The sequence below is a fragment of the Erinaceus europaeus genome, chromosome 16, assembly GCF_950295315.1.
Source record: "Erinaceus europaeus chromosome 16, mEriEur2.1, whole genome shotgun sequence".
NCBI classification, from domain to species: domain Eukaryota; kingdom Metazoa; phylum Chordata; class Mammalia; order Eulipotyphla; family Erinaceidae; genus Erinaceus; species Erinaceus europaeus.
In genome coordinates this window covers 69,787,141-69,801,634 of record NC_080177.1, presented here as the reverse complement: position 1 = coordinate 69,801,634, position 14,494 = coordinate 69,787,141, and positions in this window count along the sequence as shown.

Below are 14,494 nucleotides of genomic sequence, written 5' to 3'. Positions count from 1 at the left end.
GTTGGATAGGACAGAGAGAAATGGAGAGAGGAGGGGAAGACAGAGAGGGGGAGAGAAAGAGAGACACCTGCAGACCTGCTTCACCGCCTGTGATGCAACTCCCCTGCAGGTGGGGAGCTGGGGGCTCGAACCAGGGTCCTGACGCTGGTCCTTGTGCTTTGCGCCACATGCGCTTAACCCACTGCACTACCGCCCAACTCCCATAAAGTCTTTTTTAAAAACCTAAGTAAAATATTTTATTTTTATTTCTTTAGAAAGATGTATTAATAGAGGCCAGGTGGCGCACCTGCTTAAGTGCATACATTACAGTGCACAAGGACCCAGGTTCAAGCCCCTGGTCCCCACGTGCAGGGGAGAAGTTTCATGAGTGCTGGAGAGGGCTGCAGGTGTCTCTGTCTCGCTCCCTCTCTATGTCTCCCTCCCCTCTCAATTTCTTTCTTTCTCTGTCCAATAATAAATAAAATATGAAAAAAAATTTAGAAAGATGCATTGGGGGCTGGGCGGTAGCACAGTGGGTTAAGCGCACAAGGTGCAAAGTGCAAGGACTGGCTTAAGGATCTGGGTTCCAGCCCCCTGCTCCCCTCCTGCAGGCGGGGGTCGCTTTGCAGGCGGTGAGGCAGGCCTGTAGGCGTCTTATCTTCCTCTCCTCCTCTGTCTTCCCCTCCTCTCTTGATTTCTCTCTGTCCTGTCCAACAACAACAACCATAACAACAATAGCAATAACAACCACAAAGGCAACAAAATGGGAAAAAATAGCCTCCAGGACCAGTGGATTCGTAGTGCAGGCACTGAGCCCCAGTGATAACCCTGGAGGCAAAAAAAACAACTGCATTAATGAGAAAGAGAAAGAACTAGACATCACTCTGGCACATGTGGTTCAGGACCTTTTATGCCTGAGAACCCAACATTATCTACCACATCACCTCCTAGAATGCTAAATAAATAAAATTATTATTGTTATTTTACCAGAGCACTTCTCAGCACTGGTTTTTGGTGGTGTGGGATTGAACCTGGGGCTTTGGAGCCTCAGTCACAAGAGTCTTTTTGTATAACCATTATGCTATCTACCCCTGCCCAAATTATTTTCTTTTAAAAAATGTTTATTTATTTATTTATTTATTTTGCCTCCACGGTTATTGCTGGGGCTCGGTGCCTACATTACGAATCCACTGCTCCTGGAGGTCATTTCTCATTTTATTGGATAGGCAGAGAGAAATTCAGAGAGAAGAAGGGGAAGATAAAGAGGTGGAGGGAGAGAAAGATAAGACACCTGCAGACCTGCTTCAAGGCTTGTATAGCGAGCCCCCTGCAGGTGGGGAACCGGCAGGCTCGAACCGGGATCCTTGCATGGGTCCTTGGGCTTCGTACTATTTGGACTTAACCCGGTATGCTACCGCTCGGCCCCTTTCTTAAAAAACATTTTATTTATTTACTTATATGATAGAGACACAGCGAAATCAAGACAAGAGGGAAAGAGAAGACAGAGTGGCAGAGAAAGAGAAACATCTAACAGCACTGCTTCACCGTTTATAAAGCTTACCCCCTGACTGGGGAATTGAACTTGGATCCTTGAACTGGGCTAAGCGCACAGAAATGCAAGCACTCGTGCAGGGATCCGGGTTCGAGCCTCCAGCCCCCCATCTGCATGGGGGATGCTTCACAAGCAGTGAAGCAGGTCTGCAGGTGTCTCTCTCTGTCCCTTTCTATCTTCTCCTCCTCTGTCCTCTCCAATAAAATGGAACAAATGGCTGTCAGGAGCAGTGAATTCTTAGTGCTGGCACTGAACCCCGGTGACAAAAGAACTTAGATCCTTGGTGCACCACTGCCCGGCGCCTAAAAAACAAAACAAGTTAAAACAAAGCAAAGCCTTGTTTCAGAGAAAGAAGAGGGCCTAGAGAGTCTTAAGGCTGGGGAAATAGCATAATGATTATGCAAAAACCTTTCATGCTTGAGGCTTCAAAGATCCCATGTTCAATCCCCAGCACCATCATAAGCCAGAGTTAAGCAGTGCTTTGGTATAATAAAGTAAAAAAAAAAAAAAAAAAAAAAGGTGGGGCCCACTTTCCTGCATGCTTCTCTCAATTCAAATCAAATAATATTACATCCGAGGATCGCAACTCAATCAACGCAATGAGTGCCACCACAACATGCTTCACTTCAGACTGTGACCAGAGACTTCAGGTGTGGAATGACAACCCTTCAGCTTCATCACTCGGGTGAGACCTTTCCTTTCATAGTATTCTCTAATTCCATCCCAGGTGGTCCACTCCCCAATAAAGTCCCCAAACCTAGATATAGTCCAGGTCCCCTGAGATAGAGCATAGGTTCACACGTGCCCATAATCTAGGGAAAAATATATACCTGAAAGCAGAAGTACACAAGAGCATGCAGGGAATACTCCCACAACACTTCATCTGCACTATTCCAGTCTTTAGGTCCATGATTGTTCAACAATTTGTTTGGCTTTGTATGTTAACTCTCTTTTCAGCCACCAGGTTCCGGATGCCAGCACGATGCTGACCAGTCTTCCCAGGACAGACGACCCCACCAATGTGTCCTGGAGCTCCACTTCCCCTGAGACCCACCCTACTAGGGAAAGATAGAGGCAGACTGGGAGTATGGATCCACCAATCAACGCCCATGTTCAGCGGGAAGCAATTATAGAAGCCAGACCTTCCACTCTCTGCAACCCACGACCTTGGGTCCATGCTCCCAGAGCGACAGAGAATGGGAAAGCTATCAGGGGAGGGGGTGGGATATGGAGATCGGGTGGTGGGAACTGTGTGGAACTGTACCCCTCTTAGCCTATGGTTTTGTTAATGTCTCCTTTCTTAAATAAATAAATAAATAAATAAATAAATAAATAAATAAAAAGGAGGGGGGCTGGGTAGTAGCGTACTTGGTTGAGCACACATGTTACAATGCACAAAGACCCGGGCCAGGAGGTGGCACACCTGGTTGAATGTATGTTACAATGTGCAAGGACCAGAGTTCGAGCCCCTGTTTCCCACCGGCAGGAGGAAAGCTTCACAAGTGGTGAAGCAGGGCTGCAGGTGTCTCTCTGTCTCTCTCCCTCTCTACCTCCCCCTTCCTCTCAATTTCTCTCTGTCCTATCCAATAATAAATAATATAAAAAATTGAGAATACAATGCACAAAGACCCAGGTTCAAGCCCCCAGTTCCCACAAGTGCTGCAGGTGTCTTCTCTCCCTTGCTCTCTTCCCCATCCCCCTCGATTTCTGTCTCTATCCAATTAACTAATTAATTAAGAGAAAACTGACATTTAAAAAAAAAGATTCGGGCGGTAGCGCAGCGGGTTAAGCTCACGTGGCACAAAGCTCAAGGACCCGGTGTAAGGATCCCGGTTCAAGCCCCCGGCTCCCCACCTGCAGGGGAGTCGCTTCACAGGCGGTGAAGCAGGTCTGCAGGTGTCTGTCTTTCTCTCCCCCTCTCTGTCTTCCTCTCCTCTCTCCATTTCTCTCTGTCCTATCCAACAACAACGACATCAATAGCAACAATAATAATAACTACAACAATAAAACAACAAGAGCAACAAAAGGGAAAATAAATTAATTTTTTTAAAGATTTTTTTATTTTATTTTATGAGAAAGATAGGGGAGAGAGAGAAAGAACCAGACATCATTCTGGTACATGTGCTGCCAGGGATTGAACTCAGGACCTCATGCTTGAGAGTCTAGTGCCTTAGCCACTGCGCCAGCTCCTGGACCACAATAAATAAATTTTTAAAAATTAAAAAAAAAAGATTCTTAGGGGCTAGGTAGGTGAAGAAGGCAAAGATAATATGCCAAAGAGGTTGTGGAAGAAGTGGGGGCTACTGTCAAGGGAGGGGAGTTTTCTAGAAAGAACCACCTATGGACATGTGTGGCAAGAGAGGAGAAGGGACAAGAAAGCCTTGTATCTCTCATGGGGAAGACACTTTAAAATGTGCTCACGGGGGAGCCGGGTGGTGGTGCAACAGGTTAAGCGCACATGGCACCAAGCGCAAGGACCGGCGTAAGGACCCCGGTTCAAGCCCCGGGATCCCCACCTGCAGGGGCGTTGCTTCACAGGCAGTGAAGCAGGCCTGCAGGTGTCTGTCTTTCTCTCCCCCTCTCTGTCTTCCCGTCCTCTCTCCATTTCTCTCTGTCCTATCCAACAACGATGACAACAATAACAACAACAATAATAACTACAACAATGATAAACAACAAGGGCAACAAAAGGGAAAAAAATAGAAAATAAAGTTTCTTTAAAAAAACCAGAGACTGTCATGCTTTAGGCTCCGAAGTCTCAGGTTCAATCCCCCACACCTCTGTAAGCCAGAGCTGAGCAGTGCTCTGGTTATAAAAAAAAAAAAAAAAGTGTTCACTGCAGCTGGTGGAGAAGGGACCTCCCCCATGAGGGGAGCTACACGCACCACAAGCCTGCCTCCCTCCAACTCAGCCAGTCCCATCAGCCGACCCATCTGTGTGTTCCCTCCAGACGCCTACAGGGAAGAGCTCTCAGAACAGAAGGAAGCTGAAGCCAAGCTCCCGCCAGATTTGGGAGATGGGGTCTTCTTCGAGAGCCAGGTAACTCTCCCCACCTCTGACCAAGGTTGTGAGATCAGCTAAGGGCGCTGGGCCTTGCCCGTCTTAAGCATTGCCATTGTTTGTCTTGTATCCTCTCTCTGCCCACCCCTACTGGTCTCACTGCCGCCCAGCTCCCCATGAGCTCTCATGAGCAAAAGCACTGACACTGTGTGTTCCCTGAAGGGTCAGGGATAAGGCCAGTCCCGAGTCTGAGGTCCATTTGCTCCGAGCCAGTGGCCCCTGCTGCATCTATCCATCCTGAGAGACTGGATCAGGGCTGTCTTCTGAAAGGCCGCTGGAATCACGGAAGGGTACTCAGGATCCAACCCTCACTCGTTGTTTTTATTAGCTTAATATAGCTCCAGTTCTTATCGGCCTGAGTGAATTTTTCCTAGACATGATAATCTTTCATCCACAGTTGCTTAACTGTCCCCCCGCCGCAACCCCCACCCATCCCACCAAGTACTGCGATATGCCAGTCACTCGGTTAAGATCCTCTGGGAAAGACAGATATAGACAAGACATTATCCTCATCCTTGTAGCTCACAAGTGAGCTAGAGACAGGACAAAACAGTGACAGCATTACTACAGCTGAAACTGCAGTAAATGCTGACTCGCTTTAAAAAAGTAAAAGAAATATATTTGACTTTCATGAGGCCAAAGCACTGCACAGCTCTGGCATATGGGGGTGACAGAAATTGAATTTGGGACCTCTGTAACCTCAGACATGCAAGTCTAATGCACAGAGTCTTCACCAGGGATATTCAGATAGCCAACACGCATATGAAAAAGTGCTCAGTTTTGTGTATTGCACCAAGACAAAGGATTCTGGGAAAATAAGGAGTGGGGAGAGGGGAGGGGCTTTGGGGCCATGGTTTATGACAGTGGAAAAGGTCATAGGCTGGGGGTGAGATGAGATATTTTACCTATGTGTCAACAACTACACTGTAAACCATTACACCCCCTCCCCATTAAAAAAAAGCTCAAAGTTAGGACTGAGTAAATAGTTCAGTGGCTTAGACAACAGACTCCCATGCCTGAAGCACCAGAAATCTCACAGGTTCAATCCCTGGCACCACCATAAACCAGTTGAGCAGTATTCTGGAAAAAATAGAAGAACAATAAATGCTCAAAGACAGTAACTATCAGAAAATGCAAATCAAGACAACAGTGAGATACCAACCACCTCACCCTTATAAGAATGGCCTAATAGCAGTGCTTTGGTTAAGAAATAAAAATAAGGGGAAGCAACTACAGAAGCCAACCTTCCACCTTCTGCAACCCACAAGGACCCTGGGTCCATGCTCCCAGAGGGATAGAGAATGGGAAAGCTACTGGGGAGGGGGTGGGATATGGAGATTAGGTGGCGGGAATTGTGTGGAGTTGTACCCCCCCCCCATCCTATGATTTTGTTAATGTCTCCTTTATTAAATAAATAATAATTAAAAAAATAAATAAAAACAGCTGCTGGTAAGGATATGAAGAGAAAAGTGGGCAGGGATAGATAGCATAATGGTTATGCAAAGAGACTCTCATGCCTGAGGCTCCGAAGTCCCAGGTTCAATCCCCCACATCATCAAAAGTCAGAGCGAGCAGTTAAAGAGAGAGAGAGAGAGAAAGAGAGAAGAGAGAGAGAACAGTTTTCTTCCTTCCTTGCTCAGGGAGAGAGAAACAGAGAACACCAGACATCTCTCTGGTACATGTGATGCCAGGGATTGAACTTGAGTTCTCATGCTTGAGAGTCCAACACTTTACTCACTTTGGTGATTCCCACAAACATAAAAAATGAAACTACCTGGGAGTCGGATGGTAGCGCAGTGGGTTAAGCGCACGTGGCGCAAAGCGCAAGGACCGGTGTCAAGGATCCCGGTTCGAGCCCCCGGCTCCCCACCTGCAGGGGAGTCGCTTCACAAGTGGTGAAGTAGGTCTGCAGGTGTCTGTCTTTCTCTCCTCCTCTCTCTGTCTTCCCCTCCTCTCTCCATTTCTCTGTCCTATCCAACAGTGACAACATCAACAACAACAATAATAACTACAACAATAAAAAAAAAGGGCAACAAAAAAGAAAGAAATATTTAAAAATAAATAAAATCTTAAAAAAAAAGAAGAAGAAGAGAAAAGACACAGTGGCATACATATGCAATAGACCTTCCCTCCAGTTCTCATCTCACGTCATGAGTGGTGAAGCAATGTTGCTGGTGACTTTCTTTCTCTCTACCTACCTCCCCTGCTTTCTCAATCTTTCTCCGCCTATATCCAATAAATAGAATTAAATATTCAACAGTATTTAAAAAAAGAAACCACTTGAGTCAATGTTCAAGAGAAACGGGCAGGTCAATACCCTCTCTGCACAGAGGGCAGCGACATTTGTTTGGGCGCCGTGAGCAAGTTGTCAAGGGACTCCCTGAAAGGCAAACACATTTTGCTTTGCTTTTCCCTTTTTATTTATTTATTTATCTTTATTTTTCAGATTACTGATTTCCCATTGCAGAAGAAAAGCTTCACAAAGGGTGGGGCAGGGAGGCAGTGCTGTAGTTATCTTACTGTCTCTCTCTCTCTTCCCTCTTAATTTTTTTTTTTCTTTTTTTTAACCAAAGCACTGCTCAGCTCTGATGGTGTGGGGGAGATTGCACCTGAGACATTGAAGCCTCAAGCATGAAAATCTCTCTATATAACCTTTATGCTGCCTACCCATGCGCCCTTTCAATTTCTCTTTGTCCTATAAAAACAAACAAACAAACAATGACGGCATAATGGTTCTATAAAGAGATTCTCATGCCTGAGGTTCTAAAAGTCCCAGGTTCAAAAGCCCATACCACCATAAGCCAGAGCTGAGCAGGGCTCTGGTTAAAAACAAACAAACAAACAAACTCAGGAGTCGGGCAGTAATGCAGTGGGTTAAGCACAGGTGGCACAAAGCGCAAGGACCAGCATAAGGATCTCAGTTCGAGCCCCCCACTCCCTACCTATAGGGGAGTCGCTTCACAAGTGTTGAAGCAGGTCTGCAGGAGTCTTTCTCTCCCCTTCTGTCTTCCCCTCCTGGCTCCATTTCTCTCTGTCCTATCCAACAACAACAATAACAACAACAACAAAAAGGGCAACAAAAGGGAATAAATAAATAAAACTTAAAAAGATTTTACTACAGGAGTCGGGCGGTAGCGCAGCGGGTTAAGAGCAAGTGGAGCAAAGCACAAGGACCAGTGAAAGGATCCCGGTTCGAGCCCCCGGCTCCCCACCTGCAGGGGAGTCACTTCACAGGTAGTGAAGCAGGTCTGCAGGTGTCTATCTTTCTCTCCCCCTCTGTCTTCCCCTCCTCTCTCCATTTCTCTCAGTCCTATCCAACGACGACGACATCAGCAACAGCAGCAATAATAACTACAATAAAACAACCAGGGCAATAAAAGGAAATAAATAAATATTAAACAAAAAGAGTTTATTACACAAGAAAGGAAAAAGAGAAAGAGAAATAGAGCATCACACTGGCACACTCAATGCCAGAGATCAAACTTGAACCCTCATGCTTTTAAATCCAACGCTCTTGTCATTGTACCACAAAAGTACCCGGCTTCTAAGTCTTTTATGATCTTTGATGGCTCTCTGCTGGATATGTTCATGGTTTCTTTTCATCTATTTCAATTTTGATGTCATGCCCCTTCAGCGTATTGGCCTTGTACATTCAAGATCTAAATGCAGATTCAGGGGGCCTTGCAATCATCCTAGCAGCCACTCAGGCCCACTCTTGTGGATGGAGGTCTATGAACAGTGTCAGCGCTCTGCTTTGCTGAAGCTCGGCTCTCCCAGCCGTGAAATGAAATTACTGGGGGCTAGAAAGACAGCTCACCTGGACTCTGTGCCTGTTCTGCCATGGACACGACTCCGGCTCAAGCTGGTTCCCATCACACTAGAGGAAGCCCTGGTGCTTGCCGTATCTTTCCTTCTCTCCCTTCTCTGTCTCTGCCTCTCTCTCTGAAAAAGTCAACCCAGAGTGGTGAAGTTTCAACAACAAGCAAACTAACAAACACAAAACAAGACAAAAAACAAATGGGGTCGGGCAGTAGTGCAGTGAGTGGGTTGAGCGCACATGATGCAAAGCCAAGGACGGGTGTAAGGATCCCTGTTCGAGCCCCCGGCTCCCCATCTGCAGGGGGTTCGCTTCAAGAGCAGTGAAGCAGGTCTGCAGCTGTCTTTCCATCCCCCTCTGTCTTCCCCTCCTCTCTCCATCCTATCCAACAACAATGACATCAATAACAACAACAATAATAACCACAACGAGGATAAAACAACAAGGGCAACAAAAGGGAAAAAATAGCCTCCAGGCGCAACGGATTCAGGGTGCAGGCACCAAGCCCCAGCAATAACCCTGGCGGCAAAATATATATATATATTTAGCTTGCAAGGTAGTTAGTCATGAAGTCTAAACTAAATGCAAATAGCCAGGTGGTTTACCAAGAATTCTATGAATAAGTACTGGAAATGATTTTTTTGCAATCTGTGTCCTGATCCCTTACTCAAGACACCCTGGCTAGTTAACCTCTCAAAGTACAGTACCACCCTGGAAATGCGAAATAAAGTCATGGTCCACAAGACCCAACAAGCCACCCACAGGACTCCTTAAGTATCCTGTTATTAGATTTGTTTCTGGGGGGTGGGGTGGGGGAGAACTGGGGAAAACCACTAAAGCATAAGTGATGGCATTATACTGCAGAATTCCCCACTTCCAACTCAAATTATCACTTGTCTTTTAGGCAGATGACCTGCTGATTTCAGTGTTTATTTTGAAAATTGCCAGCGTAGGGCTAAGGTCTGAACACCAACAAAGGTGTTACAGGGATGCTGGAGCTGTGACAGAGAGTGCACTGGCAGTTTCCTGGCTCGGAGTAAAAGGCCCTCGTACTTAAACACAAATGGGGGCTCACCTTGAGTTTTCAAAGCTCTCTGGTTGTCATCTGATTATGCAGCATTTTAAGCATAAAAAGAAACTGGGGGTGCAGTTGGGCAGTAGTGCACTGGGTTAAGTGAACGTAGTACAAAGTGTAAGCATCCTGGTTTGAGCTCCCAGAACCCCACCTGTGTGTGTGTGTTTGTGGGGGGGGGTCACTTCACAAGTGGTGAAGCAGGTCTGCAGGTCTCTCCCTATCTTCCCCCACCTCTCTCAATTTCTCTGTCCTATCTGTCCTCCTGCACTGCTGGTGGGAATGTCAACTGGTCCAACCTCTGTGGAGAACAGTCTGGAGAACTCTCAGAAGGCTAGAAATGGACCTACCCTATGACCCTGCAATTCCCCTCCTGGGGATATATCCTAAGGAACCCAACACATCCATCCAAAAAGATCTGTGTACACATATGTTCTTGGCAGCACAATTTGTAATAGCCAAAACCTGGAAGCAACCCAGGTGTCCAACAACAGATGAGTGGCTGAGCAAGTTGTGGTCTATATACACAATGGAATACTACTCAGCTGTAAAAAACGGTGACTTCACTGTTTTCAGCCGATCTTGGATGGACCTTGGAAAAATCATGTTGAGTGAAATAAGTCAGAAACAGAAGGATGAATATGGGATGATCTCACTCTCAGGCCGAAGTTGAAAAACAAGATTAGAAAAGAAAACACAAGTCGAACCTGAAATGGAATTGGAGTATTACACCAAAGTAAAAGACTCTGGGGTGGGTGGGTGGGTGGGGAGAATACAGGTCCATGAAAAATGATGAATGAAATAGTGGGGGTTGTATTGCTAAATGGGAATCTGGGGAATGTTATGCATGTAAAAAAAAAAAAAAAAAGAAGTAGAAACGCAAAGCAGAAATTGACTGAGTTTGGAGTATGGCACCAAAGTAAGAAAGCAGAAGTATACTAGAGTTTGCAGTGAGTACCTCCCTAATACTTCCTCTCCACTTTTCCAAGCTTTGGGTCCATGATTGCTCAACAATTTGTTTGGCTTTGTATGTTAACTCTCTTTTCTGTCACCAGGTTCCAGGTGTCATCAGGATGCAGGCCAGACTTCCCTGGATTGAAGACACCACCAATGTGTCCTGGAGCTCAGCTTCCCCAGAGACCCATCCTACTAGGGAAAGAGAGAGGCAGACTGGGAGTATGGACCGACCAGTCAACGCCCATGTTCAGCGAGGAAGCAATTACAGAAGCCAGACCTTCTACCTTCTGCAACCCTCAATGACCCTGGGTCCATGCTCCCAGAGGGATAGAGAATGGGAAAGCTATCGGGGGAGGGGGTGGGATATGGAGATTGGGTGGTGGGAATTGTGTGGAGTTGTACCCCTCCTACCCTATGGTTTTGTTAATTAATAAAAAAAAAAAAAAAGACTCTGGAGTGGGTGGGTGGGTGGGGAGAATACAGGTCCATGAAAGATGATGAATGACATAGTGGGGGTTGTATTGTTAAATGGGAATCTAGGGAATGTTATGCATGTAAAAACTATTGTATTTACTGTTGAATGTAAAACATTAATTCCCCAATAAAGAAATAAATTATTAAAAAAACCCAAAAAACAAAAAAAATTGAAAAAAAATGACCACAGGAGCAGTGGATTCATAGTCCAGGCACTGAGCCCCAGCAATAACCCTGGAGGCAAAAAAAAAAAAAAAAGAAGCTGGGGGGGGATAGGAAGGAAGCATAATAATTTACACAACAGACCTTGTTGTGTAAATTACCCTCATGCCTGTGGTTTCAGGTCCCAGGTTCAATTCCTGGCACCACAAGTCAGAGCTGAGCAGTGCTCTGGTTAAGAAATGAGGGGGGGGGGGTGGTCGGGCAGTAGCGCAGTGGGCTAAGCGCACATGGTGCAAAGCACAAGGACCAGCGTAGGGATCCCGGTTCAAGCCCCCGGCTCCCCACCTGCAGGGGGAGAGCTTCAGGAGTGGTGAAGCAGGGCTGCAGTTGTCTCTCTCCCTCTCTACCTCCCCGTCCTCTCAATTTCTGGCTGTCTCTATCCAGTAAATAAAGATAATTAAAAAAATTAAAAAGAGAAAGAAAGAAAGAAAGAAAGAAAGAAAGAAAGAAAGAAAGAAAGAAAGAAAGAAAGAAAAGGAGAAAGGCTGGCAAAATAACTCCCTTGGGCAGTGTGCTGTTTTGCTGTGTGCACAGCCCAGGTTCAAATTCAGGTCCCACCGCATTGAAGGCGGCTTTGGTGCTGTGGTCTCACTCTCTTTGCCTCTCTACTTCTGTCTTTACCTAAAAAAAAAAAAAAAATATATATATATATATATGTAAATAATAATGTGGGAGACAACATAGTGGTAATACAAAAAAAAAAAAAAACTCTTCCAAGCCAGAGACTCTCAAATCCTAGGTTTAATCCCCAGCACTACTATAAGCCAGAGCTGAGCAGTGATCTGGTAAAGAAGGGGGAAAAAATTATGCATGAATGAATGAAGCTATAAAAAAAATATATATATACAACAAGACAACAAATAACCCCATCCAAAAATGGGGGGAGGACTTGGACAGAATATTCACCACAGAAGAGATCCAAAAGGCCGAGAAACACATGAAAAAATGCTCCAAGTCTCTGATTGTCAGAGAAATGCAAATAAAGACAACAATGAGATACCACTTCACTCCTGTGAGAATGTCATACATCAGAAAAGGTAACAGCAGCAAATGCTGGAGAGGGTGTGGGCTCAAAGGAACCCTCCTACACGGCTGGTGGGAATGTAAATTGGTCCAACCTCTGTGGAGAACAGTCTGGAGAACTCTCAGAAGGCTAGAAATGGACCTACCCTATGATCCTGCAATTCCTCTCCTGGGGATATATCCTAAGGAACCCAGCACATCCATCCAAAAAGATCTGTGTACACATATGTTCTTAGCAGCGCAATTTGTAATAGCCAAAACCTGGAAGCAACCCAGGTATCCAACAACAGATGAGTGGCTGAGCAAGTTGTGGTATATATACACACAATGGAATACTACTCAGCTGTAAAAAATGGTGACTTCACCGTTTTGAGCTGATCTTGAATGGACCTTGAAAAAATCATGTTAAGTGAAATAAGTCAGAAACTTATGAATATGGGATGATGAATATGGGATGATCGCACTCTCAGGCAGAAGTTGAAAAACAAGATCAGAAAAGAAAACACAAGTAGAACCTGAACTGGAATTGGCGTATTACACCAAAGTAAAAGACAATACAGGTCCATAAAGGATGATAGAGGACCTAATGGGGGTTGTATTGTTATATGGGAAACGGGGGAATGTTATGCATGTACAAACTATTATGTTTACTGTTGAATGTAAAACATTAATTCCCCAATAAAATATATATATATGGCTCCCAAGGCATTGAAAAAAGTTTCAGTACTATGGTGGTTTTTTATATTTTTTTTTCTTTTTATTTTATTTACTAGATAGTAACAGAGAAATTGAGAGGGGAGATAGAGAGGGAGAGAGACAGAGACACACCTGCAGCCCTGCTTCACCACTCGTGAAGCTTTCCCACTGCAGGTGGGGACGGGGGCTTGAACCTGGGTCCTTGCGCACTGTAATGTGTGCTGTGTGTGCTCAACCAGGAGCGCCACCGCCTGGCCCCAGTCCTATGGTTTCTTTTCCTCTCTGAAAACATCAACCCAGAGTGGTGTCGGTTTAGTGGTGACAAACATACCTAAGTAAGTAGCCAACAGCAGCCCAGGAGGTGGCAGTCATTAGAGTGACAGAGCCACAGGCATTAATTCTCAAATGCAATCTTGGGTATCACATGTACCAGTGATGCTACGGCTCAATTTCTCTCCTCTTTATCTAATATAAAGAAATAAATGTGAAAATCAATTAATTTAGAATAGAGAGACTGAACTAGCTGAAAGTCTGACTGACTATATGTAGCCAAAATCTTGTGACCCTGGGATTTTAGCCGAGGAGCAACTAAGCTTATTCTCACCACAGTCTCACCTTCATGTCTCCCCCTCAAGTCCCAAGCAATCCCCAAAAGTCAAGCCTATAGGCACCCAGAGAAATGGGAATAATTACTAACAAGTTTATTTTATTTTATTTATTTTCCCTTGTTGTTTTTCTTAATTTATTTTTTAAATATTTATTTTTCCCTTTTGTTGCCCTTGTTTTTCATTGTTGTAGTAGTTATTATTGTTGTTGATTTTGTCGTTGTTAGATAGGACAGAGAAAGAGAGAGAGGAGGGGAAGACAGAGGAGGAGAGAAAGAGAGACACCTGCAGACCTGCTTCACCACCTACCTGTGAAGCGACTCCCCTGTAGGTGGGGAGCCGGGGGCTAGAACGGTGATCCTTATGCCCATCCTTGCGCTTTGCGCCACATGCGCTTAACCCGCTGTGCTACCAGCCAACTCCCACCCTTGTTGTTTTTTATTGTTGTTGTCACATTAAAGCTTTATCCAGCTGTTATGTGACAAAGAGCGACCTGAACCATGCACTGTTCTAGAATATGACCACTCAGCTGGAGTGGAGGTCCTGTCTTGGTCAGGCTTGAGAGGACGAGGCCAATTTTCAGGTATACTCATTCTAAACAAGTAGGCTTTAGGATGTTTTTTTAAAAATTTAAAAAATAATTTGTTATCTTTATTTATTGGATAGAGACAGCCAGAAATCAAGAGGGAAGGAAGTGATAGAGTGGGAGAGAGACAGAGACACCTGCAGCCCTGCTTCACCACTCATGAAGATTTCCCCCTGTAGGTGGGGACCGGGGGCTCGAACCCGGGTCCTTGCACATTGTAATACATGTGCTCAACCAGGTGCACCACCACGTGGCCCCGGCTTTAGGATGTTGAAACTGACTGGTGCTCCCATCCTTTCTGGAACCTTGACAAAAGTTTGACAAGTCTGATTTCCAAGGTCATTGTTTCCCCTTTTTGTAATGTAGCACTGACTGGCTCCTTTCCAGTCTCCAAGCACCTCATCCATCTTCCCATTGTCCTCAAAAATAACTGCTTAATGGCTCTTCTGTA